Source organism: Leopardus geoffroyi, chromosome B4 (genome assembly GCF_018350155.1).
Source record: "Leopardus geoffroyi isolate Oge1 chromosome B4, O.geoffroyi_Oge1_pat1.0, whole genome shotgun sequence".
NCBI classification, from domain to species: domain Eukaryota; kingdom Metazoa; phylum Chordata; class Mammalia; order Carnivora; family Felidae; genus Leopardus; species Leopardus geoffroyi.
In genome coordinates this window covers 98668255-98693212 of record NC_059341.1, presented here as the reverse complement: position 1 = coordinate 98693212, position 24958 = coordinate 98668255, and positions in this window count along the sequence as shown.

The window sequence follows — 24958 nt, the reverse complement described above, 5'->3', positions numbered from 1 at the left end:
CGTTTATGAAACAGCAATACTATTGAAAATGACAGCAATTAAGGCTGATATTATGAAAATAGACAAATATTTATTTGGCAATGGAACAGAATGGAAAGTTCAGATACAGATTAAGAGCTCTAAAGAACCTTAGACAATACTGGAAATGGTACAAATAAATAAAGATTTACTAAACAGAATTTGAATCAATGAATACTGTCTACTTGCAAATGACACCTATTATTATTAGATCCAGGGGAGGAGTTGCATGGCATGAGGTATGGCAAGTAGCATAATAACCATTATAAAGGACGAGTAGTCCCCAGGTGTGTCAACCCCCAGTAGTCCCCAGAGTCCATGGTTTGTAGGCATCAGGTGTCCAAGAAAGAGAGAACTCACACAGCTACTAGATGGAGCAATGCTTTACTCACATAAAGAAGAGACAGAGCAAGATCAGCTTCTATAGTAAGCAAGATTAGCTTCTATGGCCAGAGGGGTTCCTCCTACAGCCAAGCAAAGAGAGAGTCTATATGCACCCATTCCTTCTGGGAATGGTTAGAGCAGTGGGGTTGGCCAGGTGCCATGTGATGCACACACTTAAGGAGAACAAAGAAGCAAACATCAAGACTAGAAGAAATAAAGACATTCCCAAAGAGATATACTCAACATAGGCTGTAAGGTTTTTTGTTTGTTTGTTTATTTGTTTTAATCTTTTTGTAAGGAAATGTTCACAACCCAAAGAGCATTTCATGCACCTATGCAGAGGTACAGAGACTGTCTTCATGTGACTGCTTTTCCCAACAGGTATCCATTTGAAAAAGATATATAAATCTTCCTATCTCATCCAATAAATGTAAATTAATATCTGATAGATAAACCCAATTTACAAAATTTAAATTTTTATGAGGAAAATATGAAATATCCAAAATAAGATGTGGAAAGCACAATGTACAAATAATAAAGGATTAATATATTATTTTATAATTGCATGTTCCATGCAGATAAAAAAGTAGGAAGATATACCTAAGACTTGAAAATATATTTTAAAACATAATATAGAATTGGTATTAGCATACAGCATATTTAAAATACCTAACTAAAAAAAATAATATTAGTAAAATAGGCAAAGAATATGAATAGGCAACAAGAAACCTAAGTAATTTAGCAAAGAATCCTCAATGCCATCATAAAAATAGATTCTTTTTTTTTAAGTTTTTAAATTTATTTTGAGAGAGACAGAGAGCGCAGGAGGGGTAGAGAAAGAGGGAGAGAGAGAGAACCCCAAGCACATTCTGCACTGACAGCACAGAGCCCAAGGCAGGGCTTGATCCCACTGTGAGATCGTGACCTGAAACCAAGAGGTGAACACTTAACTGACTGAGCCACCAGTGCCCCAATAGAGAGATTCTTTAATACTCAACAACTTGGAAAAAATATTTAAGGTAAAAAATTTAGAATATGTTATATTCAGTTAATTATACATATATATATACACATATATATCTTTTATGTTTGAAAAAATTATGGTTAAAATGAAATAAAATAATTTTTATAACTAAGAATATTGCAAGGCAAGCATTCTTATTCCTTACTATAGCAGAACAAGTAAGCACATTATTTTGGAAAGCACATGAAAAATTTGTATATTTAATGTCAAAAATTCATATATTTTCACATAATTCAGCTTTGGATATCCTATAAAGTAATTCCAAGTAGTTAAAAAAAAGCCTGTAATTAATGAGGTCTCTATCAATATGTTATATGCAATTAAGAATTTGGAGTAATATGTTTATTAATAAAAAAAAGTACTACCTAAGTAATGGCCTAGCAACCCTGTGGAAAACTATTCTTAAAAATTGAACGTATAAATAATTTATTACATTGAAAAAAAATACTCATATTTTGTTAAACACCAAAACTGAATGTGAAATGTTTAAAATTTTTTTTAAAAACCTTGTAGAGTTGATTATAAAAGTTTCAGTAAAAAACAAACACCATTTTTTTGCTAAGTGCATTTCATTGAATTGAGATGAGCTCTTCTTAAAAGGTATTGAATTGGTTCTCTGTATCCAACATGAAAGATATTTAATACATATTTAATTTATAATTTGTCAGTGTCATAGTAATCTGAATTATGTATGCCTAGAAGAGATATAGTCACTTTAACAGTTATTTTTGATAGAAATATTTTCCTCTAATAGAATCTTAAGAAACAAGTGTATTTGAAACAAAGTTAGAGAAAAAAGTAAAATAAGGAAAAAATCAGAATAACACAGACCAAAAAAAATATGCATACTAGTTCTTTTAATAACTTCACTGATTGCTCTAAGGCTTTTCAATTTCATCACTCAATTTTACACTATTAACTACAATGTTATCTTTCTCACTAATACTTTTAAAATTAGAAATTACTTCATTTATTAAAAAGTCAGGTAATTTAGTGGTACTGCAAGAAAAAGGCAATGAAACTTGAGTAAGAATTTCTTCCATAAAATATTTATTTAACTGTACTTATTCTTTTATTTGATTATTATTTAACTGGAATATGGAGGACAAATATCTGATTTGTGTTATTTTTTTGGATGACATAACTGTGGGTTTGTTTTCTATTTTATTTTACTCTTAATATATTTAAGCAGAATTGGAAGGAAATTTCTAAACTTTAGTAATTATAGACTTTGTATATTGGGAAAAGTATCTTTGAGTTAATCCAAAATACAAATTTCTCACTTACAGATTTGGGACTTATTTGTACTGATGCCATTACCAGAGGAAAAACACAATCACATGCCTTGCCTCAACATTTATGTCTATGAGAAACCACTGACCTTCAGATAGTGCTATTAAAAATGTTTAAATAATAATTTTATTCAACTGAATTGCTCTAGAAAGAATTTGTTTTAAAAAGATGATATTATCTTAATTAAAAGTGCATTTATGTGTGAAAGCATAAGGTCAAATGCATTTCTGCTTTACATATTATCCAGAAGTATGCACAAAAGTTGTAAGTTATTCAATTATAATTATACTTTTAAATTGATGTTTTGCTTTATGTCTGTGAGGCTTCAGATCCTTTTTTCACGTTAATGAAGACCATACTGCCTAAGCATTTTTCTTTTTTTTTGAGAGAGAGTGAGTGAAAAAGCAGGGGAGAGGCAGAGGAAGAGGGAAGGAGAGAATTTTAAGCAGGCTCTGTGCCCAGCACAGAGCTGGACATGGGGCTCTATCTCATGACCCTGAGATCATGATCTGAGCCAAAATCAAGGGTCAGATGCTTAACCAACTGAGCCACCCAGGCATCCACAAACTAAGCATTCTTAACTCATCTAAGTAAAAATAGCTCATTATATTCTCAATAACAGCAATGTCATCAAATTTCAGTAATGTATTTTCTGTTTTAATTAATTATTTTTGAAATGAGAGTTCAATTAACCAATTAATATTGATTTCCCTGAATTGCATTAAGTATAGGGCAGAATATATTTAAAGGGTACAAGATCAGTATCAATATGAGGCTAATGTCTTTTTCAAAATATGAGCTTTATACATGAATTCAACTAGGAAGCTAGCATATTTGATCTGGTTAAATTTACCTTCTGTTATTCCTCTTCAAAACATATGGGGCGCCTGGATGGTGCAGTCGGTTAAGCGTCCGACTTCAGCCAGGTCACGATCTTGCGGTCCGTGAGTTCGAGCCCCGCGTCAGGCTCTGGGCTGATGGCTCAGAGCCTGGAGCCTGTTTCCGATTCTGTGTCTCCCTCTCTCTCTGCCCCTCCCCCGTTCATGCTCCGTCTCTCTCTGTCCCAAAAATAAATAAACGTTGAAAAAAAAAATTCAAAACATAGTAAACTCTTTTAAATGCATGAAGATTGTCCTCTCATTGCTCTGTTGAATTTGATTTCCTGCTGATCACACCATGTCTTCTCCTGAACGAGTATTCTAGGAACAAGAGTGGGAGAAAAAAGGCATTTAAAAGTGCTGAGCAACGAGCCCCTTTCTCTTCCACGTCTGGCATGACTTGCAGAGGATACACTGTACAGGCCTGGCGTAGAGTGACAAGCAGAAAAACAGGGTAGGAAGGTGACTGCAGGAAAATTTTTACTTAATTTATTTATTTACTATCAAATCATTCATCATTCCATAATCACATACTTAGTATATACAACTGAGTAACACCATTTTTGATGTCTAGCATTTTTGATGTCTCACAACCTAGCATAAAAAGCATTCAAGCAGGGGTGCCTGGGTGGCTCAGTCGGTTAAGCGTCCGGTTTCGGCTCAGGTCATGATTTCCCGGTCCGTGGGTTCGAGCCCCGTGTGGGGCTCTGTGCTGACAGCTCAGAGCTTGGAGCCTGCTTCGGATTCTGTGTCTCCCTCTCTCTCTGACCCTCCCCTGTTCATGCTCTGTCTCTCTCTGTCTCAAAAATAAATAAACATTAAAAAAATTAAAAAAAACACTCAAGCAGAAATAATTACAATGAAATCATGATAAATTGTATTACGAAGTTGTTTTAAATGTTAACAAGAACAAAGGAAAGGAAACTATTAATTGGCAAAAAGAGTGATCCAAGGTTTGCATATTAAAGGAAAGATCTGGGCCTTAAAGTATGTGTAATCCAAGAAGAGGTGAAAAGACAAACAATTCTGTAATGAAAAAAAAAGGAATGTTCAATTTTTGTCTTCATTAATTTTTAAATAAATGTTTATTCCTAGAGTTTCAGATAAAACTACAGTATTTTGCCTAACCATACCCATTGAGTACAAATAATATTTGTTAAATCAGCAAGGACTGTGATAGAAACTTTAAAAATATTATTAGCATAGCAATAAAAGCAAATATTGTTTCAAAATAATCACGCCATTATTTTAAATAATTTTGACCAATATTTCTACCTTTTTGGCTATGAATAATGTTAAGTCTATGGAAATCTGTATTAGAACTTTCCAGAGAATCGGTAGGATCTATATGTATATGTATAAGTATATGTATATGTATATGTATATGTGTATCTATATCTATATCTATCTATATATCTATATATCTATATAGTAAAACCTTGGTTTGTGAGCATTAATTCATTTGCAAACATGCTCGCAATACAAAATGCTTGTATATTGAAGCAAATTTGCCCGTAAGAAATAATGGAAACTCAGATGATTCATTCCACAACCCAAAAATATTCACATAAAAATGATTACAATACTGTAATATAATACAAAATATTTTTGCTCTCTCTCTCAAAGTTAAACAAAAAAACTAACCATCATATAATCCATTTTTTAAAAACTAATAATTGATTTTGTGATAACCATCTGCAAATTTTTTTAATTTTTTACAAATACTAAGTGAAATATTAAAATTAAAAAATGATTTCAATATTTCTAAGTAAATTTAGCAACTATCTCACTGAACTGCTAACTTAGTGTAGCTAACTTTTCAAACCAAAAGTGTTTCTCTCAAAAGACATCCAAGGGGCTTCATTCAACCTCTAAATCAAACTGATCAGTTTTTTATTTTATTAAATATGTGGTAAGAAGGAAAACTACGTGAAAATAATGAATGCCTTCTGCTAAGAATTAAGCAGAATGGGGGCGCCTGGGTGGCTCCATCGGTTAAGCGTCCGACTTCGGCTCAGGTCATGATCCCACGGTCCGTGAGTTTGAGCCCCGTGACGGGCTCTGTGCTGACAGCTCGGAGCCTGCAACCTGCTTCAGATTCTGTGTCTCCCTGTCTCTCTGCCCCTCCCCTGTTCATGCTCTGCCTCTCTCTGTCTCAAAAATAAATAAACATTAAAAAAAAATTTTTTTTAAAAGAAGCAGAATGGAAGAGAATGCAGAAGTGTAAATACATAAGACTAGAGGAGGTCACATAAAGCACAGATCTTTGTTCTTTGATAAAATTTAATCTGAATCAATGAATTATTTTTCACAATTTGGAAAAAAAATTGCATGCATGTAATTTCTAGTGGGCATGCACAGAGAAATGTTAAATGCAGTCTAGTGTGAATGAGAAAGAAATATAAATTGCTCTTTCTTAAATGTATTTCTATGGGAAAATTGGGAATTGACAATAGAACATTACATAGCACATTTTCCTTTTTAAACTTTCAAAAATTTAGGTTATTTTTATTTTTATTTTACATTTTTAGTGACAAAACGTGTTATTTTATTTTATTTCAAATTTTTTGTTGAAATTTCAGATAGTTAACATATAGTGTAATATCTTGCTATTCAGGGTCTTTTGTGGTTCCGTACAAATTTTAGCGTTGTTTGTTCTAGCTCTGGGAAAAAGTGCTGGTGATATTTTGATAGGAATTGCATTAAATGTGTAGATTTCTGGAGTGCCTGGGTCGCTCCAGTTGGTTAAGTGGCTGACTTCAGCTCATGGTCTGTGAGTTTAAGCCCCACATCAGTCTCTGTGCTGACCATTCAGAGCTGCAGCCTTCTCAGATTCTATGTCTCCCTCTCTCTCTGCCCCTCTTGTTCTCGCACTCTGTCTCTCTCTCTCTCTCAAAAATAAACATTAATTTTTTTTAATGTGTAGATTTCTTTGGGAAGTATAGGTATTTTAAGAATATTTGGTCTTTCAATCCATGAGCATGAGTGTTTTTTCTATTTCTTCGTGTTATTTTCAGTTTATTTCATAGTGTTCTATAGGTTTTGGAGTACAGATCTTTTACCTCTTTAGTTAGGTTTATTCCTAAGTATCTTATGGTTTTTGGTACCATTGTAAATGCTTTTGATTCCTTGATTTCTCTATCTGTTGCTTCATTCTTGATGTATAGAAATGCAACTGATTAATTTGTGTATCAAGTCTATCAAATTGTTGGTGGAGTTTTTTGGGTTTTCAACATGAAGTATCATGTCATCTGCGAATAGTGGAAGTTTTACTTCTTCCTTGCTGATTTGGATACCTTTCATTTCTTTTGTTGTCTGGTTGTTGAGGCTAAGACTTCTAGTACTATGTTAGGTAACAATGGTGAGAGTGGATATCCCTGACTTTTTCCTGACCTTAGTTTTCCCCATTGAGGATTTTATTAGCTGTGGTCTTTCATGTATAGTTTTTATGATGTTGAGGTATATTCCCTCTATCCCTACTTTGTTGAGAGTTTGTATTAAGAATGGATACTGTACTTTGCCAAATGCTTTTTGTGCACCTATTGAGAGGCTAATATGCTTCTTTTCCTTTCTTTATTAATATGGTGTATCATGTTCATTGATTTGTGAATATCGAACCACCCTTGCAGCCCTGGAACAAATCCGACTTGATCATGGTGAATGATTCTTTTAATGTAATGTTGGATTCGATTTGCTATTATTCTGTTGAGAATTTCTACATCAGTTTTCATCAGTTATATTGGCCTGTAATTCTTTTCAGTGGGGTCTTTGCTTTTGGAATCAAGGTAATGCTGGCCTCATAGAAGGAGTTTGGAAGTTTTCCCTCTATAGTTTCAGAAGAATAGGTATAACTCTTTAAATGTCTAGTAGGATTCCCTTGGGCAACCATGTGGCCCTGTGTTTTGTTTGTTGGGAGATTTTTGATTTTTGATTTAATTTCTTTGCTGGTTATTCATCTCTTCAAGTTTTCTATTTCTTTCTGTTTCATTTATAGTTTATATGTTTCTAGAAATGTATCCATTTCTACCATATTTCCCAATTTTTTGGCAAATAATTTCTTTTTTTAATACTTTTATGATTGTATTTTTATGGTGTTGGCTGTGATCTCTCCTCTGTTTTGTGGTTTTACTTGTTCAGGTCCTTTCTCTTTTCTTTTTAATAAGTCTGGCTAGGGGGCTATAGATTTTATTAATTCTTTCAAAAAACCAGCTCCTGATTTCATTGATCTGTTCTATTGTCTTTTTTTGTTGTTGTTATTGTTGCCTGTTTTTCTCAAAATCATTTATTTCTCCTCTAGTCTTTATTATTTCCCTTCTTCTGAGGGCTTTAGGCTTCATTTGTTGTTCTTTTCCTAGCTTTTTTAGTTGTAAGGTTAGGTTACATACTGGAGATTTTTCATGCTTCTTGAGGTATATACTTCTCTCTTATGACCACTTTTGCTGCATCCCAAAGTTTTGGACTCTTGTGTTTTCATTATCATTTTTTCCGTGCAATTTTTAATTTCTTCTTTAATTTCCTAGTTGACCCATTAATTATTTAGTAGGATATTCATTAATCTACATATATTTGTGGTCTTTCTAGTTTTATTTTTTATGGTTCACTTCAAGTTTCACAGTGTGGTGGTTGGAAAATATGCATGATATGATCTCAAACTTTTTGTACCTGTTATAAAAAGCTAATTTGTTCCCTAGTATGTGAGTTATTCTGGAAAATGTCCCATGTGCACTTGTAAAGAATGTGAATTCTGCTGCTTTAGGATGAAATGTTCTGAACATACCTATTAAGTCCATCTGGTCCAGTGTGTCATTCAAAGCCATTGTTTCCTTGTTGATTTCCTACTTAGATGATCTCTCCATTGATGTAAGTGGAGTGTTAAAGTTCACTACCATTATTGTATTATTATCAATGAATTATTTTATGTTTATTATTGTTTTATGTATTTGGGTTCTTTGAAGTTGGGGCATAAATATTTATAGCTGTTAGATATTCTTGTTGGATATAACCCTTTATTATGATATAGTACTCTCCAAGTCTTGTTACAGTCTTGGTTGAAAATCTAGTTTGTCTGATACAAGTATGGCTACTCTGGCTTTCTCTTGATGTCCATTAGTATACTAAATGATTTTCCATCCCCTCACTTTCAATCTGCAGGTGTCTTAAGGTCTAAAATGGATCTTTTATAGGCAGCGTATATATGTCTTGTTTTTTATCCATTCTGACACCCTATGGCTTTTGATTGGAACATTTAGTCCATTTACACTCAGAGTATTTATTGATAGATGTGAATTTAATGCCATTTTATTACCTGTTTTGTGATTGGTTCTGAAGATTTTCTCTGGTCCTTTCTAGTCTTTGTCACTTTTGGTCTTTCTCTCCTACTCAAAGAATCCCCTATGTTTCTTGCAGGGATGGCTTAGTGGTCACAAACTCCTTTAGTTTTTGTTTGTCTGGGAAGCTCTTTATTTTTCCTTCTATTATAAATGACAGCCTTTCTGGATAGAGTATTCTTGGCCTCATGTTTTTCCCATTCAGCACATTGAATATATCATTCCTACTCCCTTCTGACCTGCCAAGTTCCAATGGAGAGATCTTCTGTTAACCGTTTTTGTCTTCCCTTGTAATTAGGGACTTCTTTTCTCCTGTTACTTTTATGATTTTTTTTATCTCTGTATTTTGTAAATTTAACTGTAATGTGTCTTGGTGTTAGCCTGCTTTTGTTGATTTTGATGGGAGTTCTCTGCGCCTGCTAGAGTTGGATGCCTGATTACCTCCCCAGATTAGGGGAGTTTTCTGATATGATGTCTTCAAATAAACCTTTTCCCCCTTTATCTCTCTCCTCTAGGATTCCTATGATACAAATGTTATGCTTTATGGAGTTGCTGAGTTCCTTAAGTCGACATTTGTGATCCAAAATTTTTCTTTCCTTCTTTTTTTCAGCTTGTTTTCTATATGTTATTTTATATATCGTTTATTCTTTCCTCTGCTTCTTCTATCCTGTGGTCATTATCACAGTCAATTTTGCAACCTAGTTATAGCATTTTTTTACATCAGACTGACTAGTTTTTAGGTCTTTTATCTCTGTGGTAAGAGACTCTGTGGTGTCTGCTATGCTTTTCTTAAGCCAAGCTAGTATTCTTATGGTTGTTGCTTTAAATTCTGGGTCAGGCATATTACTTATATCTGCTTCAGTTAGATACCTGGCCGTGACCTTTTCTTGTTCTTTCTTTTGGGATGAATTCCTCCATCTTGGCATTTTGCCTAGGTCTCTGTCTTCTGTGTACTAGGAAAGCCTGTTATGGTTCCTGCTCCTGAGAGTATTGGCTTTATAAAGAAGAAGTCATATACTGTCCAGGGCCTGGCACTTTAGAAAGTGTCTCTGATGTATGCTGTGTGCACTCTGCTGCTGTGTTTTGCCTGCTCTTTCCCTCAGGTCAGTCCTCTGCAGAGTTTCTCCTTTCCTGCAGTGGACAGTGTTTGGACCTTGGCAAGTGTGGTGAGTTTTAACCAGGTGTGCTCTGGTCTGCTTGTTTAAAGAGACCTAGTGGTATTTCCACTGGAGCTGAATGAAGCTTTGATAACTATGGTCAGCAGATAGGATGCATGTAGGGGTTTTGTGCTGGTCTTCTGTGGGAGGGGCCACTGATGTGATTCTCAGGCACGCTGCCCAAGAAAAGCAGCACCTACAGAGCACCACACTGTGGACCTCTAAAACTCCAGGCTTTGAGTTCCACTGTTTGTAAAAACTCAGGAAAATCAGCCCCTTTTTGTAGCCACGCACTGAAGAAAAAGTTCTCAGACACTTAGAATGAGCAGACGTGCAGGGCTGCCTCTGCCAGTGAAACAGCAGCAACAGCAAACTGCACATAGTCTTTATTTCATGTGCACCAGGTATAAATATCAAAGAATGTTAAAGCATGGGTGGAAAACACAAGGAGCTTCCAGATATAGACCAAACACACATCTGGTGTTTACGTGAAAGCATGTAGGGGTGATGTGTAGTTTCAAGGACTGCTAAGCAATTACAGTGGGTCTGTTCCCTAATTGACTCCTGGGAGATCATGGGGCTCTGTTCTCAAGTGCTATTGCGTTCAACAGCCTTGAGACCAGAACATCACTGATGTTTCAGCAATTACCCCATTCACTTTCCCAGGGCTTAGAATACAGTCTCTAGAAATGATTCCACAGCTCTCATTTTCCCAACCAATAGCTTTGGGAACGTGTTTTCCTTGTGTGATCTCCTGTGCTCTCCTCTCTCCTGTCTCTCTCTCTCCTTTGTGACCAGGGCTCCCTCCCCTACAAGGCACCCGTGATTCATTCCTCCTCCAAATAACATCTCTGCACCTCCTACTTTCCACAGTGTGGCCTCTTCTTTCCCTCTAGTTGTGTACTTTGTTCTGTCAGTCCTTGGATTGATTTCTTGGGTATTCAGAATTATTTTATATTTCTTTAGCTAAGTTCGAGTGACCAGGCAAGTCTAGGGTCCTCCTACTATTCTGCCATTTTAACTTCTCCCAATTTAAGTTATTTTAGATGTAGCTGATAATGTACATTTGAGAAAACCATACATAGAATGCACATATTTTGGAAATAACACCATGGAATTTTATATAAAACAGTTAGTTGTTTGGTATCATTGTCTCTTTCTTCTACAGTTCTGATAGGTAATTACCATCTGTAAATATTTTGTCTATTATGTTTCAACTGACAAAGTTTCTAGAGAAATATATCTATCAATATCTCCTTAAAAATGATGTCCATGAGCAATTCATTCTATAAAAGTATGGAAGATTAAAGCTTACCACAAAATTATGCTGATTTTTTTATGGTTTCAAACATGTTCCCATAATTTATTTTATTGTGTAAGGCAGTAACAGGTGCTAGAGATCATGTATCTCACCCCTCTCAAGACCTTCTGTTTTTACTGGCAGATGTGCAACATTTGGTAGATATTAATAAAATATTTGTGTATCATAAATGGAAGGATATCCTCCAAATTTAGCACAGTTCAAGAAGACTTGGTGGGATCTCTCTAGATAGATTTTTGTCAGTGGGATAAATGTTAAGTGAGAAAAAGGGAATGAAAATGATTGAATATTATTTTTGTACACAATTTACCATAAAAACCATGTATTTATAGAATTATGAAACCTAAATGTATCATTTATTCTAGCCCCCATCTCATATATTCTTATAATATATATTCCATAATAACAACTATATCCTTTGCTCTTGAGTTGGTTATCTCTGTGTTTGGCGATTTTAATTTCATGACACTTTGCCCTGTACCTATAGGTAACTCTTTGAATCCCAGTTATAGCATGCATTCCTGCAGAAAGAATTTTCCTTCTCCTCTCTTAGAAGTGTTGCCTACTACCAATCTGAGACTACCTTACCATATGTTTTTAGCAGGGTTTTTAAGCCAGGTAGGTGGTATGAATTGAGGGTGTGTTATTAGGGATTATTCCCACTAGATCTTTCTTTTACTTCTCACCTCCAGCTAAGGCTGAGCTAGATGTAAATCCCCACTATAACACTGTCTTTACTTGGTGGGTTTTTTTCCTAATTCACCTGCTCAGGAAACTGAAATTTTCTGAGAATCTGTAATCTAACTTCTTGCCTGCCGAGCTCCCCAATAGGTTTTCCTGTCTCCCTTGTAACCAAAACTGCCTGGCCCAAGGGCAAAAGCTGGCCTTAGTGCTCACTGACCTATATGAATTTCCTTTATGTCACAGAATGTATCCTCTGAGAATTTCTGTTAATTTCCTGAAAAGCCAGCCAAATGTTAAAAAAAAAAAAAAGAAGAAGAAGAAGAAGAAGAAGAAGAAGAAAAATATTTCTTCCTCTGTTTTATACCCTCATACCCCAAGAATTTTAGATGTTTTCAACTGGAAAGTTATTTCTGGTTGTCTTATTTAAAAATGCATCTAAAACAGCCTTTTCCCATCTTTGTCCATTCAGAAAGAAAACAAATGTGAGGGAAAAGATGTCAATTACACTTTGTACCTTAAAAGTATTCTTACCATAAGTAATTCAAAGTAGGTTGGGTCTAAAATGATCTCACTCCTAGTATCAGTATAGGGGGCTTAAATACTAAATTACTTAATAGGTAAGCATGTCTGAAAATGAAGCTTTGGGTTAGAATATCCCACTGGAGTACAGAATGGTCACTAGATGAATAAGTCATAAATGAGAACTATACTAAAAGCAAAACACAGTTACCACTTTTTAGCTGTAGATCAGAGAAACAGAATAAAATATTACCTAAGTTGATATTCAGTAGAGACAAGAGTAATCCAAATATATGATCTAGCTAGGATGAAGAAAACTTAAAATATTAAAGAACACTGAAATATAAGCATTATCCAGATGAAACAGAGGGATAGAGTATCTCAAATACTCATCTGCTGTGAAATACTGAAAGTAACTTTGTAGAAGTGGTATTCAGGGTAGAGTCTAGAAAAGGGTACTCACATTCACCACACAAACTTAAAAGTAGATGTATCCAGAAATTGTTATGACATATTTGTATAAGCTACAAGCTATGAAAAGTATAGAGAGGTAAATAAAGACACATAAATATGGTTCAATAATGATGTGAAAATAATTCCCTCTCATACATATACAGTATATGCCAATAAAAGTAAATTAAAAAAAGATGTTTTCAACTGGCCAAAATAATGTTAAATTCATATGAAAGAACGAACAGAAGAAAATAAGACAAATTTTAAAAAATGCACCACCCAGTATTAAAACATGTTGTAAAGGTACAGTGATTAAATTTTTGGTACATATAGAAAAGTCAGTGGGCTAGATTAATGAGATATAATAAAACTTACAACATTTATTATTAAACTTTTTATCATATTTCATTTCTAAGTGATGTGAAATATTTTTCTATAATTTGGTTTCATAAATGCAATGGTGGAATATTTACTTGGCATAAAATCATAAATATGCTTTTTAATATTAATTTGTGACTCATTAAGTATTTAATAAAAATGTTGACATATGCTGTCTTTGAACTAGATACTGTAGGGTCAGCCTTGTTTAGATGCCACATTCGTCTGGATAGATATTAACATTTAAAGTTTATTTTCTAGGCTAAGAGATTTTTCCACAATAAACATAGAATGAGGTCTATATCCTGAAAACAGGATAAGTAAATTGGGAGAAAGAGAGAATGGAATATTGGAGAATGGTATTGGCAAAAATATTTCTTAGTGGCCAGGCATATATGACCCCTGAATTTCAGTCCCAAATATGGATTTATTACTACTTCTGTGTTTCTAGTATTCCTCATGTCATGTTCCATTAGTTATAGTAGATAAGTTGTGTGAGTGCTAGGCAGTATAGGTGCTCAATAAATATAAACTTTTATTTTCTCTCCCTTCTTCTGTATATCACATTCCTCATCACCTCTCACCACATCCAAAAAGCTACAAGAAGTCACCAAATTATAAATTCAGGTTTTCATATTTACAAGTTTAGGTTTTCAGATCCTTCAGTTGCTAAGTCTAACATATAAAGCAGAATGGAAAATAAATAATTTATAGTGACTTTTCAATGAAATAAATAATAGTGCCCCCAGAAAAGTGGATTTTAAGTTTCTCTTCCTCTTCATAAAGAATATATAATAATAAACTCAGAGGGTCTAACCAGAGGCTGCTACCTTTGATTGAATATAGCATTTATTTGTTATAGGATCCAAGCAACACTACCAGTCTAGTTCTTTTCCTTATAGTCTTGACTTAATACTGAATCTCAGGTTCATCCTCCTAAAATTAGAAAAAGCCCCAGGCTGAGTTTCTAGTTACTAGTGTTAGTGTCATCATTTGTATCAGTAAATTGTGGCTTTTATAAAGCTTATTGTTTATTGTATCAATTAGTATTATGTTCTGCTGCAGAAAAGAAAAATTAAAATAGCAGTGACATCAGTGAGATTGAAACTTATTTTTTATCATTTAAGTGTCCAGGTAGAGAGTCTAAGACTGCCATTGTCTCAAGTATCTCAGAGACCTGGGTCCTTTAATCCTTGTGATCTGCCATATGTGGTCTTTAATCTTAAGTCTCCAGTGTTTTCCTCTGCAAATTATAGCATATGGAAGAAGAGAAACAGTACAAGAGGGCAATATCTCTCAAAGGTCCCTAGATTTGACCACATGGCATTTCTTATTATAATCATTGACCAAACTTAGTCATATGGCTATATTTACCTCAAAATAAACTACAGTACAGACACCAGTAATAGTCACTTTGACCTGTGCCCAACTAAATAAACATTTTGGGCTCCTATTACTACAGAATGAGAAAATGGATGTTAGGAGTAAGCCCAAGCCCACTTTGCCACACTTACGATTGGTGTAAGCCAAGTATGTTTGTTGTAGTTACTGCTGCTGTTGTTTCCTCTTATTTTCCGTAAGCACAGGCATGCTTTAAAAGACGTGCCTATCATGTACCTAATATCTATTGGTATAGAGGTCAAAATTCTTTCAAATTACTTAGTCAGGCATAGGGGAGGGGAATAAAAAACAAAAATTTTCCCCAGCATATTAGTACTATTCATGAGGATATGGATTTCCTTCACATTCAGCCAAATCATAGCTGTATGTTTCAGATTTTTGCTTTGAGCCCCTGATGACTGTTAGGGCATGATGTTTTCTTGTGGAACAATAAATTATTATTAGACAAGGCTACTCTGAGACCTGGATGAGTTCAAACCAAAACAACAGCAGTCCATAATCGTGTTTCAGCAAGGACAGAAACAAGAACATTGCCAGGCAACAAAAAGGAACAAACATCTCCCTCTCCCAGATAATGTGACTGGTCTTTTTCTAGGAATTACAATTTTAGCTTCTTCCCAACTTTCCCAAATTATTAACGTACCCAATTCTATAATAACCCTTTTTTTTCCTGACAACATCCAATTCAGAACAAAACTATGCTTTCTTGAACCCTCTCCAAATCACTGAACAAAACCCAAACCCTGTAAGAAACCTGTCGTAACGCTCATAATGAGACTTCCCATACTTGCTTCTACCCCATGTTCTGCTTGCTGTCTTGTTTTAGGAAGGCGATAAATTCACCTTTTTCAACCCTACTATGTTCTGTTCTCTTTGACTGAGGAGCATCAACATATATTTGTAATTTGGGGACACCAAGGCCATTAGACTTATTTTTTTGATAGCTACTGTGATCCAATGAGGCATCGGTTTTGTCATTTTATTTCACAGAAGTAATTGATTTCTAAAATTTTTTTGAGGATCTGTTTCTATTGTCTTTTTACTTTTGCTTGCTTTTTAGTCTTTTATGAGTGATGATTTGTGAGTAAATGCTTCATATCATGTATGAAAAACTGTAGAGATAATATTACATTTTGTACTAGTTTGCCTTTCTCTATAGAGGGTTTACTTTTGCTTCTTGATTGCTGTTTGGCTACAAGCAGAGTTGGTAATACCATATAGAGTTGACCTCATTAGTAAGTGCCTGAAATCTGAAGCAAATAGCAAACAAGAAGGCAAAACAAAATGAATTTCACCAGTTTTTCATTTGTGCAGGAAAACCTACTGTTTCTTTTAGAAAATATTTGCCTTCATGTGGCGCCTGAGTTGGGACGCTAGGTGGATTGAGCGTCCGACTTTGGCTCAGGTCATGATATCGCGGTTCATGAGTCTGAGCCCTGCCTCAGCCTCTGTGCTAACAGCTTATAGAGCCTGGAGCCTGCTTCGAATTCTGTGTCTCTGTCCCTCTCAGCCCCTCCCCTGCTCATGCTCTCTCTCTCTCTCTCTCTCTCAAAAACAAAAATAAACATTAAAATAAAAAGAAAATATTTGCTTCCTTTAAAAATGGAGGCTTATGGGGCGCCTGGGTGGCGCAGTCGGTTAAGCGTCCGACTTCAGCCAGGTCACGATCTCGCGGTCCGTGAGTTCGAGCCCCGCGTCAGGCTCTGGGCTGATGGCTCAGAGCCTGGAGCCTGTTTCCGATTCTGTGTCTCCCTCTCTCTCTGCCCCTCCCCCGTTCATGCTCTGTCTCTCGCTGTCCCAAAAATAAATAAACGTTGAAAAAAAAATTTAAAAAAAAAAAAAAAAAAAAAAAAAAAAAAAAAAAAAAAAATGGAGGCTTATAACAAATTCTAAGTTATACATAAAATAGTCATAAAAATATAAAACAATGTACCTTCCCCAAATGCACTTTGATGGATTTTTTGAAAGGTGAGGCAAAGATATTTTAGACTTTTGCAGTTGAGTTGGGTTAAGAATATTGTAGCAATTAAATAGGATGTGTATATAGAGCAGCAGGTAAAATGTAAGGCAGGAGAAATGGAAGCAGAATATGCCATCACAAGTTTGTTGGAGTTATTTTGATCAAGAGATCAAGAGGAAGGGCTAACAAAGCCACAAAATAGTCTCTATAAAAAACACATTAAAGAGGCTTTTGTAAAGACATCTCTCATAACAATGAAAAAAGAGTCTGGCTGTGGACAAAGTGGATGTTGGGGTCCAAAGAAAATTACCAAATGCCTAACTAGTCATTGAAGGGTGTGGGAAGAACTATTGGAAGTGGATGATTGCGGAAAAAACCAGTAATTTTGTGGTTTGTGATAGCAGTGAATAGCTGATAACTGCAATTCTCTGAAGACTTTGTAGAGTCATTCTATACCACAAACACAATCAGAGGCTGCATAGGAAGTGACATGACAAATTTCATCTCAACAATGCAAGCAGGCACTAAGTATAGGGTTTGCTGTTTGTCACAGCAGGGAATGGAGTTGAAGATAGTCCTGCCAAGCCTTACTCATTATAGTGATGGTCACTCTGTTGAGATTAATCTAAAAGCCATTTTTAAAAAATCCTATTCTTACAGTGAAGGGATTTGCTGTCTTTCCTGAAACCAAGAACATTTTTTGTTGATTCTCTTTTTTTTGTGTGTGCTTTTTCTAACTGGTGTCATTTGACAATCCTGAGTCAAACAACAAATAAAATAATAGCATTTTAAGACAATGTGCATGCATATATCTATATCTATATATCTAGATCTAGATATATAGATCTATATATAGATATAGATCTAGATATATAGATATAGATATATGCAGTGCTAATATGGCTATAACTTACTAGTTTCATTATATATGCATATGAATATGTATGCACAATTTGTAGGTTATATATGTATTTATCTGTGTATATATATATGATCTTACAAAGCATAAGGCAGATTCACTCCCAAAAAGGATTTAGCCCCAAATTTGAGATTAACTGTATGGATAAACCACTTCTCATAAGAAATCATAACTGAACATACTTCTTTCTTGATATACTTTTAGCAGGTGTGTCAGGCAACAAATGCTAATTGAGTGCCTACAGTATACCATGCACTGTCCCTAAATGAGGATAGAAGCAGTACTTTCACAGTTCAAACAGTAACTCTGCAAATTCCGTCAGGTTTGCTACCATCTTTCAGAATATGTTAGTAATAATTAAACCTATGATAATTCTGATGTTGATGGTACTCCTTGGAAGAGTGGAATGCATAACCTATAAAACTATGCAGAAACCCTGATAGGGTGACTGACTCATCCCAGCTTTCCAAGGACATTCCCAGTGTTATCATTAAAAAAACCCACATCTGGGTGGGGGGGGGTGGAGCTCAGCCCCAGGCAAATCAGGATGATTGGTCACCTGCCTGGAAAGAATGGTTAATGACATAAAGCTCCTGCCTTTAAAGACCTTACATTTAAGTTTTCAAAAATAAATAATAAAGTATAAGTAAATACACAAAACGCACTCTTCCAAGTGTAGATAAATGATTTATGAAGTGAAAAAGAATGAAATTCAGGATGACTCAAGATTTTGGTGATACAAACAGAAAGTGTAACTGTATGCATACCAACAAACATTAAGTGGACACTGGAGCCATGAAATATGTGTAATTCTTTTAATTGCAAAAACAAGAAAATTGTTCACACTTTTCTAAAAAGCAGTTATTTTGTGCAGAGATTCAGAAAAGAAATGAATGATAATTCAATTTTAATTAAAAGCCTAAACTAGTGCCTCAGCCCGCCTTGATAAAGAACCAAGTGCATCAGAAAAGTACTCAAGACACCTGCATTCTGTTCCCAGAATTGTTAGTAATTAGCTGTGCGATCCTCAATAAGCCACGTAATTTTTCTGAGCCTGAATCTCTTTACCTGCAAGTTAAGGAATATGGGCAATTTAATCTCTGTGGTTCCTTCTAGGTCTAAAATTCTGGAATAGAATCTTTCCCATCTAGATTTAAATTACTTGTACTTTGTCCTCAGACATAATAGACATTATGTCACCTATTTCTGTCTAGTTGCTACTCAAACAGTTAAGAAGTCGAAAATAATTGGCCTTTCTGCCTTTTGAACAATGTTTATTGTTTCATCAGAAGTTATATGGTGAATAGTAATTTATTGTTGTGTCACATTTTACCTGCTGGGAAAGGATAGCAGCTAATAATGGAGCTGTTTACAGCAAAATGCATTTGTACAAAAGAATTTGCCTTCTGTGTGAAGCTGATGGGGGATTTTGAGCTAGTTCATTTCCTTCTCATGACTTAAAAAGACTTTCCACTTGCTGGGCAATCATTTGAAAAGCAAAGTGAAGTTTATAGTTTTATATCCCTTGTGGGCATATATAAAGGGGAAAAGAGTTTCTCAATGGTGGGATATTTAGAACCACTTTAGAGTGCAGTCATCATAAACAATTATCTCCCCAGCACACTGTTCTTCTAGGGCTCTTTTCACTATACAGACTTATGAAACCCACCTTAGAATCCAATCATCTAGTTTGGAAACCAGCTCCATTGCTTACTGGTTATGACACTGTGAACAGAATAATTATCCTTTTTTATAAAACAGAATATTTCCTACATTATAGAGTTTTTTGTGCTTAAGTATGATAATATAAAGTACTGAGTACAGTACTTGAAACATACTAACTCCTCAATAAATATTTGCTAGAACTATGATTATTTTAAAATCCAAAACTAGTCCTATGGGACAGGTCAATAATAGTGTCTCACCATTGGGTACTAATGAGCAATCTTTTAATGTACCTAAGCCACTTGTGTCTGTTATCCCAACATATTTATAATTTTTTTAATGTTTATTTATTTTTGACACAGAGAGAGAGAGAGACAGAGTGCAAGTGGGGGCTGGGGCAGGGAGAGAAGGAGACAGAATCCGAAGCAGGCTCTAGGCTCTGAGCTGTCAGCACAGAGCCTGACACGGGGCTCGAACTCACGAGCCATGAGATCATGACCTGAGCTGAAGTCAGATGCTTAACTGACTGAGCCAAATAGGCACCCCTATACCAGTGTACTTATAAATGTGGTAAATTTCATGGAAGTCAGGAGGTTAGAGCTTGGATTTCAACTATTTGAGAACAGAGCTGTCTTTTCTAAGTGCGCCATATCTGCACATAACAACATAATTATTTTTAGTTGAAGAAAATGCATACCAACAAACCTTAAGTGGACACTGGAGCCATGAAATATGTGAACATTAGATATGTGTTTAACCTAAATAATTGACACGAAATATAAAATAGGGTTTAATCGTTTTTTTAGAAAAAGAATATTGACTATCACAGATTATAGGTGAAATCAATTCTTTTTCTCTTTATTGTTTTCTTTTAATTGTGAAAACAATAAAATTGTTCACACTTTTCTAAAAAGATTATTTTACACAGAAGAAAGCAGTTGATTTGAAACATGAAAAGGTCTTCAAAGGTAAGCACAAGAACAATATTTTGAAGTTTATAAGAGCTTTTCTTAATCTAAGGTTGAAAATTATTGTTTTAGGGACAAAAATAAAGATCAAATACAAATAACTTTCATGCAATTTGCAGTACAGAGAAGAATGTATTCAAATTACTTTATATTTTGTTTTGCTTACAGATAGGTTCAGAAGAAAGTGAAATTTTAAAGATTTAATATGTGATTTTGCTACTTGAAAAGGTTTATCTTCCTATGTACAATTCTCTTCTTATAATGACATCATCTCCTGAGTCTTCAAACCATCACTAACCTTTACTCTTTCACCATGGGTAACAGTGCATTTATATCATATTTGTATTCCAAGAAACAAGGTATTTTCTTATATCCAGTGTCTCACTTCCAGGAAATATATAGAATTTTATTTTGAAAATAGATTACAATAGTATTAGTACAATAATGAATTTGAACTAACAATGAAAGAAAGACCACATAGAAAAATGCAAAACAAAACAGAGCAAAACAAAAATTTCCTGTGGTACATAGTTTAAGTTGTTACATTATTATAGTTTTACTCCTTATTAATAAAATAGAAGAGCTTATTCCCTTCTTTTTCCTGATCTTTAGAAATTTCCAGCTTTTTGCTGTCCCTGTACTAAAAGTATATATTAATTAGTGTTTTCACCATTTAAAAAATGGTATATTTTCTCTAGGTATATTATCCATTGTATATTATTCTTAATTGCCACTAAAGGAAAAATTGTCACTATGAATGAAGGTTTTCAAGGGAAGGGAAAAGTGGTTTTCAAGGGAAGAAAAGTTTTATTCCTTTAATCCTTGTAAAGCTTTCAAGTTTTAAAGGATTGTCATTTGGGGCCACCTGGGTGGCTCAGTTGGTTGAGCATCTGACTTCGCTCAGGTCATGATTTTGCAGTTGTGGGTTCAAGCCCCGCATCGGGCTCTGTGCTGACAGCTCAGAGCTTGGAGCCTGCTTTGGATTCTGTGTCTCCCTCTCTCCCTGCTTACCCTCTGTCTGTCTGTCTGTCTCTCTCTCTCTCTCTCTCTGTCTCTCAAAACTTAAAACGTTCAAAAAAATTTGCAAGGATTTTTATTTCTTCTCAATAAAATCTCCTTAGACAAATTTCATCTCTGTACACACACACATATCTTTGTTATTATTCTTAGGATTTCTTGTATCCTTCACATATGTATTTGTTGAGGGCAATTAGATTTTTGTCAGTTGTGCTTTTAGTTTAGTACCAAAGGTACTATCAAACATAGAAACCAATTAAGTAATCAAATGAGTGAGGTAGAACCTGAAAAAGTAAAAAGTTAATACGCAAGTATAAATAATTATAAGATGATTTTGATAACCCATGTTTATCTATTTATCTATTCATCCAACTACAGTTAACAGAGGTACAGAAAGGAAGGAGTCACCTGTGTCCTCAAAAATATTTCAGCTTGGTGCATGTTTTATTAACTGCTAAAGCAAACACATATATCAAGATCTATATATACATATATATAGAAAGTATATACATATATTTTTATATATTTATATATATACATATATAGTTATTTTATATGTATTATATACCTAATTATGTTTAGGGTTAAAATAGATAAAATATTTAAGTTTTAAGTTATATCAATATATTTTAGCATATAATAATCATTAATATCTGGAAACTATTATGAAGTACATCTAACATTCATATTTTAATAAGGATATTTAAAAAACTCTTTAAAAAGCATATAATTAGTGACCATCCCTAAACTATAAAATATCTAGCCATCAGTATTTCTTAAATTTTTGAAGTTATAGTTTTTTTTCATAAATACAAAAGTCTTGCCCTTGTCCTAAAAATTTTGATGTCTCCCTTTCCACCACAATACCCCAATTTTCTTCTCTTTTGGGAAGGTAGTTTCTTCTCAACATCTCTACAGTCTAGATTATGTACATTATCTAATTTCATCATCATCTCTACAGTCTAGATTATGTACATTATCTTAATTTCTAGTGTTAGAAATAACAAAGCAATATTTCCCATTAAATTAATGATAATATTTATGTTTTTAAGAGCATACTCCCACCCTTTATAAATTATTAATATCTTCCCATAGGAGATGAAGTCATAGAAGCTCATGTCTTCTCTTTCTTCTGTACTATACTATTCTGTTATTCTCTGTCAGTGAAAAGTCATCTTCCTTAAATGGTCATTAACTAAAGAGTTTTGAAGCATCTCATATATAGAGAGTTATCCTGCATTTATCTTGTTTTAAAGGGTGGTGGTGCATGACAGTCTTATGAATCTGGTTATACTGACTCATAAGTAGCTGTGTTTGAATGAAAAACTGGGGTTTCATGACTTATAGAGTATTGGCTATGTGTCAGGAACATGGTATACTTACATTGTCCTAATAGTTATAACATTAAATGGTATATATTGCTATCCAGATTTTTGGGGGGATAACAAAAATGGGTTTTAAGAAGCTTAGAAAATCCCCCAGGCACTACTTACAGAAATATGTGTATTGCTTCCTGACTTCAAAGCTCTCTGATTTTTATTATTCTGTGCTATTTTATTAAGAGTCACTTTTTGAAGTTCGGTTTATGACATTGGTACTCAGACGGTGATGGGTCTTTATCAAAATCACCTGAGGAGCTATTAAATATACATATTCTCTTATATCAATTCAGTTTTAATGAATAAGAATCTCTGGGTGGGGATCATGGAATACACAATTTTAAAATCCTCCTCAGGTTACTGTGATATACAGATACGTTTGAAATCTGCTCGACCTTACTTTTTCAAAATCAAATATTCCCATTCTACCCATACTTTGACACCTCAGTATGCATGCATATAGTCACAAGGTAAAAATTTCTTCTTCCATGTAAAAATGCAAAATTTCTATGGTATTTGTCTTTCTATGACTGACTTTTTTTCACTTAGCACCATCCACATTGTTGCACATTGGAACAGAAAAGAGAGAGAGAGAGGGAAGCAAACCATGAGACTTAATGATAGGAAACAAAGAGGGTTGAGGGAGGGAGGTGGGCAGAGGGATAGGCTAAATGGGTGATGGGTATTGAGGAGGGCACTTGTTATGATACAACTGGCTGTTGTATGTAAGTGATGAATCACCAAATTCTACTCCTAAAACTAATATTACACTAATGTTAACTAATTATAATTTAGGTAAAAAATTGGAAGAAGAAAAAAAAAAGTAAAGCAAATTCCAAAGATACATAAAAAGAAAAGAAAGAAACACAAAATTCCTAAGTTAGTAAGGAAATAAAAATTGGAGCAATGATCACAGAATATATATTTTGTTTACTCAAGATTGTATGTTGATAATGAGTAGGAAGGAACTCCAAAAATAGGAAGGAACTTGTTTCTGGTTTTTAGCAACAAAGTTTCATGCTATTCAGAAAAATACTGTGATCTTAAGCAGCATTACTGGAGTTTTCATTAGGCAAAAGTTCAAATGATCAGTTATTTTATTTTATTTTATTTTTGAACATCATCATACTGTCAATATTATTATGCTATTACAAAGACTATATGTACTATACATGAATAACAACTACTCATAGGAAGAAATATATAGTAAAAATCTAAGCCAGGATTATGTTTTCACCCATGAAAAATAAATTAATTACTTTTTGTTTTTATGGATTTGCCTGCATTCTTGAAAACATTTTTTATTGTTCCCTTGAAATAATTTCAGATTTACTGCAATGTTGCAGCAATAGGACAGAGAGTACCCATATGTCCTTCACCAACCTTTCCTCAATTTAAATAATTTACATCGCCAAAGTACAATTACCAAAACTATATTAATAATAATAATAATAATAATAATACTGCCAGTCCAATATTATAACTAAACTACAACTTATTTGGACTTCAGCAGTTTTTTAATTGATGGTGTTTTCCTGTCCTGGAATCAAACTGAGATCACACACGTCATTTAGATTTTGTGACCCTTGGTGTTCTCCAATGCAGAATGTTCCATAATGCTTCCTAGTTGTTCTTGTCTTCAATACTTTGAAGAGTACTGGTCAATGATACTGAATGTTTTTTTAATTTTGTTTTGTCTGTGCATTTTCATATATATTCTTTCCATACTTTTACTTTTTAAGCTAAATATGTCTTTACGTTTATAATCGATTGCTTGTATACAATATTTAGTTGGATCTTGCTTTAAAAGACAGAAAATCTTTTAACTGATACCTTCAAACCATGCCTATTTTAATCTGAACACTGATAACCAATTTAAATGTATCATATTTTGAATTCCTTGTCAGATAAATTCAACATTTATGGCACATCTGAGTCTATTTCTGTAGATAACTATGTATCTTGGAAGATTATTGTTTTATCCTGTCTTACAGATGGTTCATATATACATATTATAACTAATAGCCATATATCTGTGTAGGGCAATAGAGATCGAGGGAAATATATAGTACTTTTACTTGGAAATGCACAGTTCTTAACTTTTTCTGGATCTCTAGAGTGTGGATTTCAGCTAATCCTCTCAAGAGTTATTATTTTTCATAATTAATTATATTTTTAAAAAATTGATATGAGAAAAATATTTTATATTTACT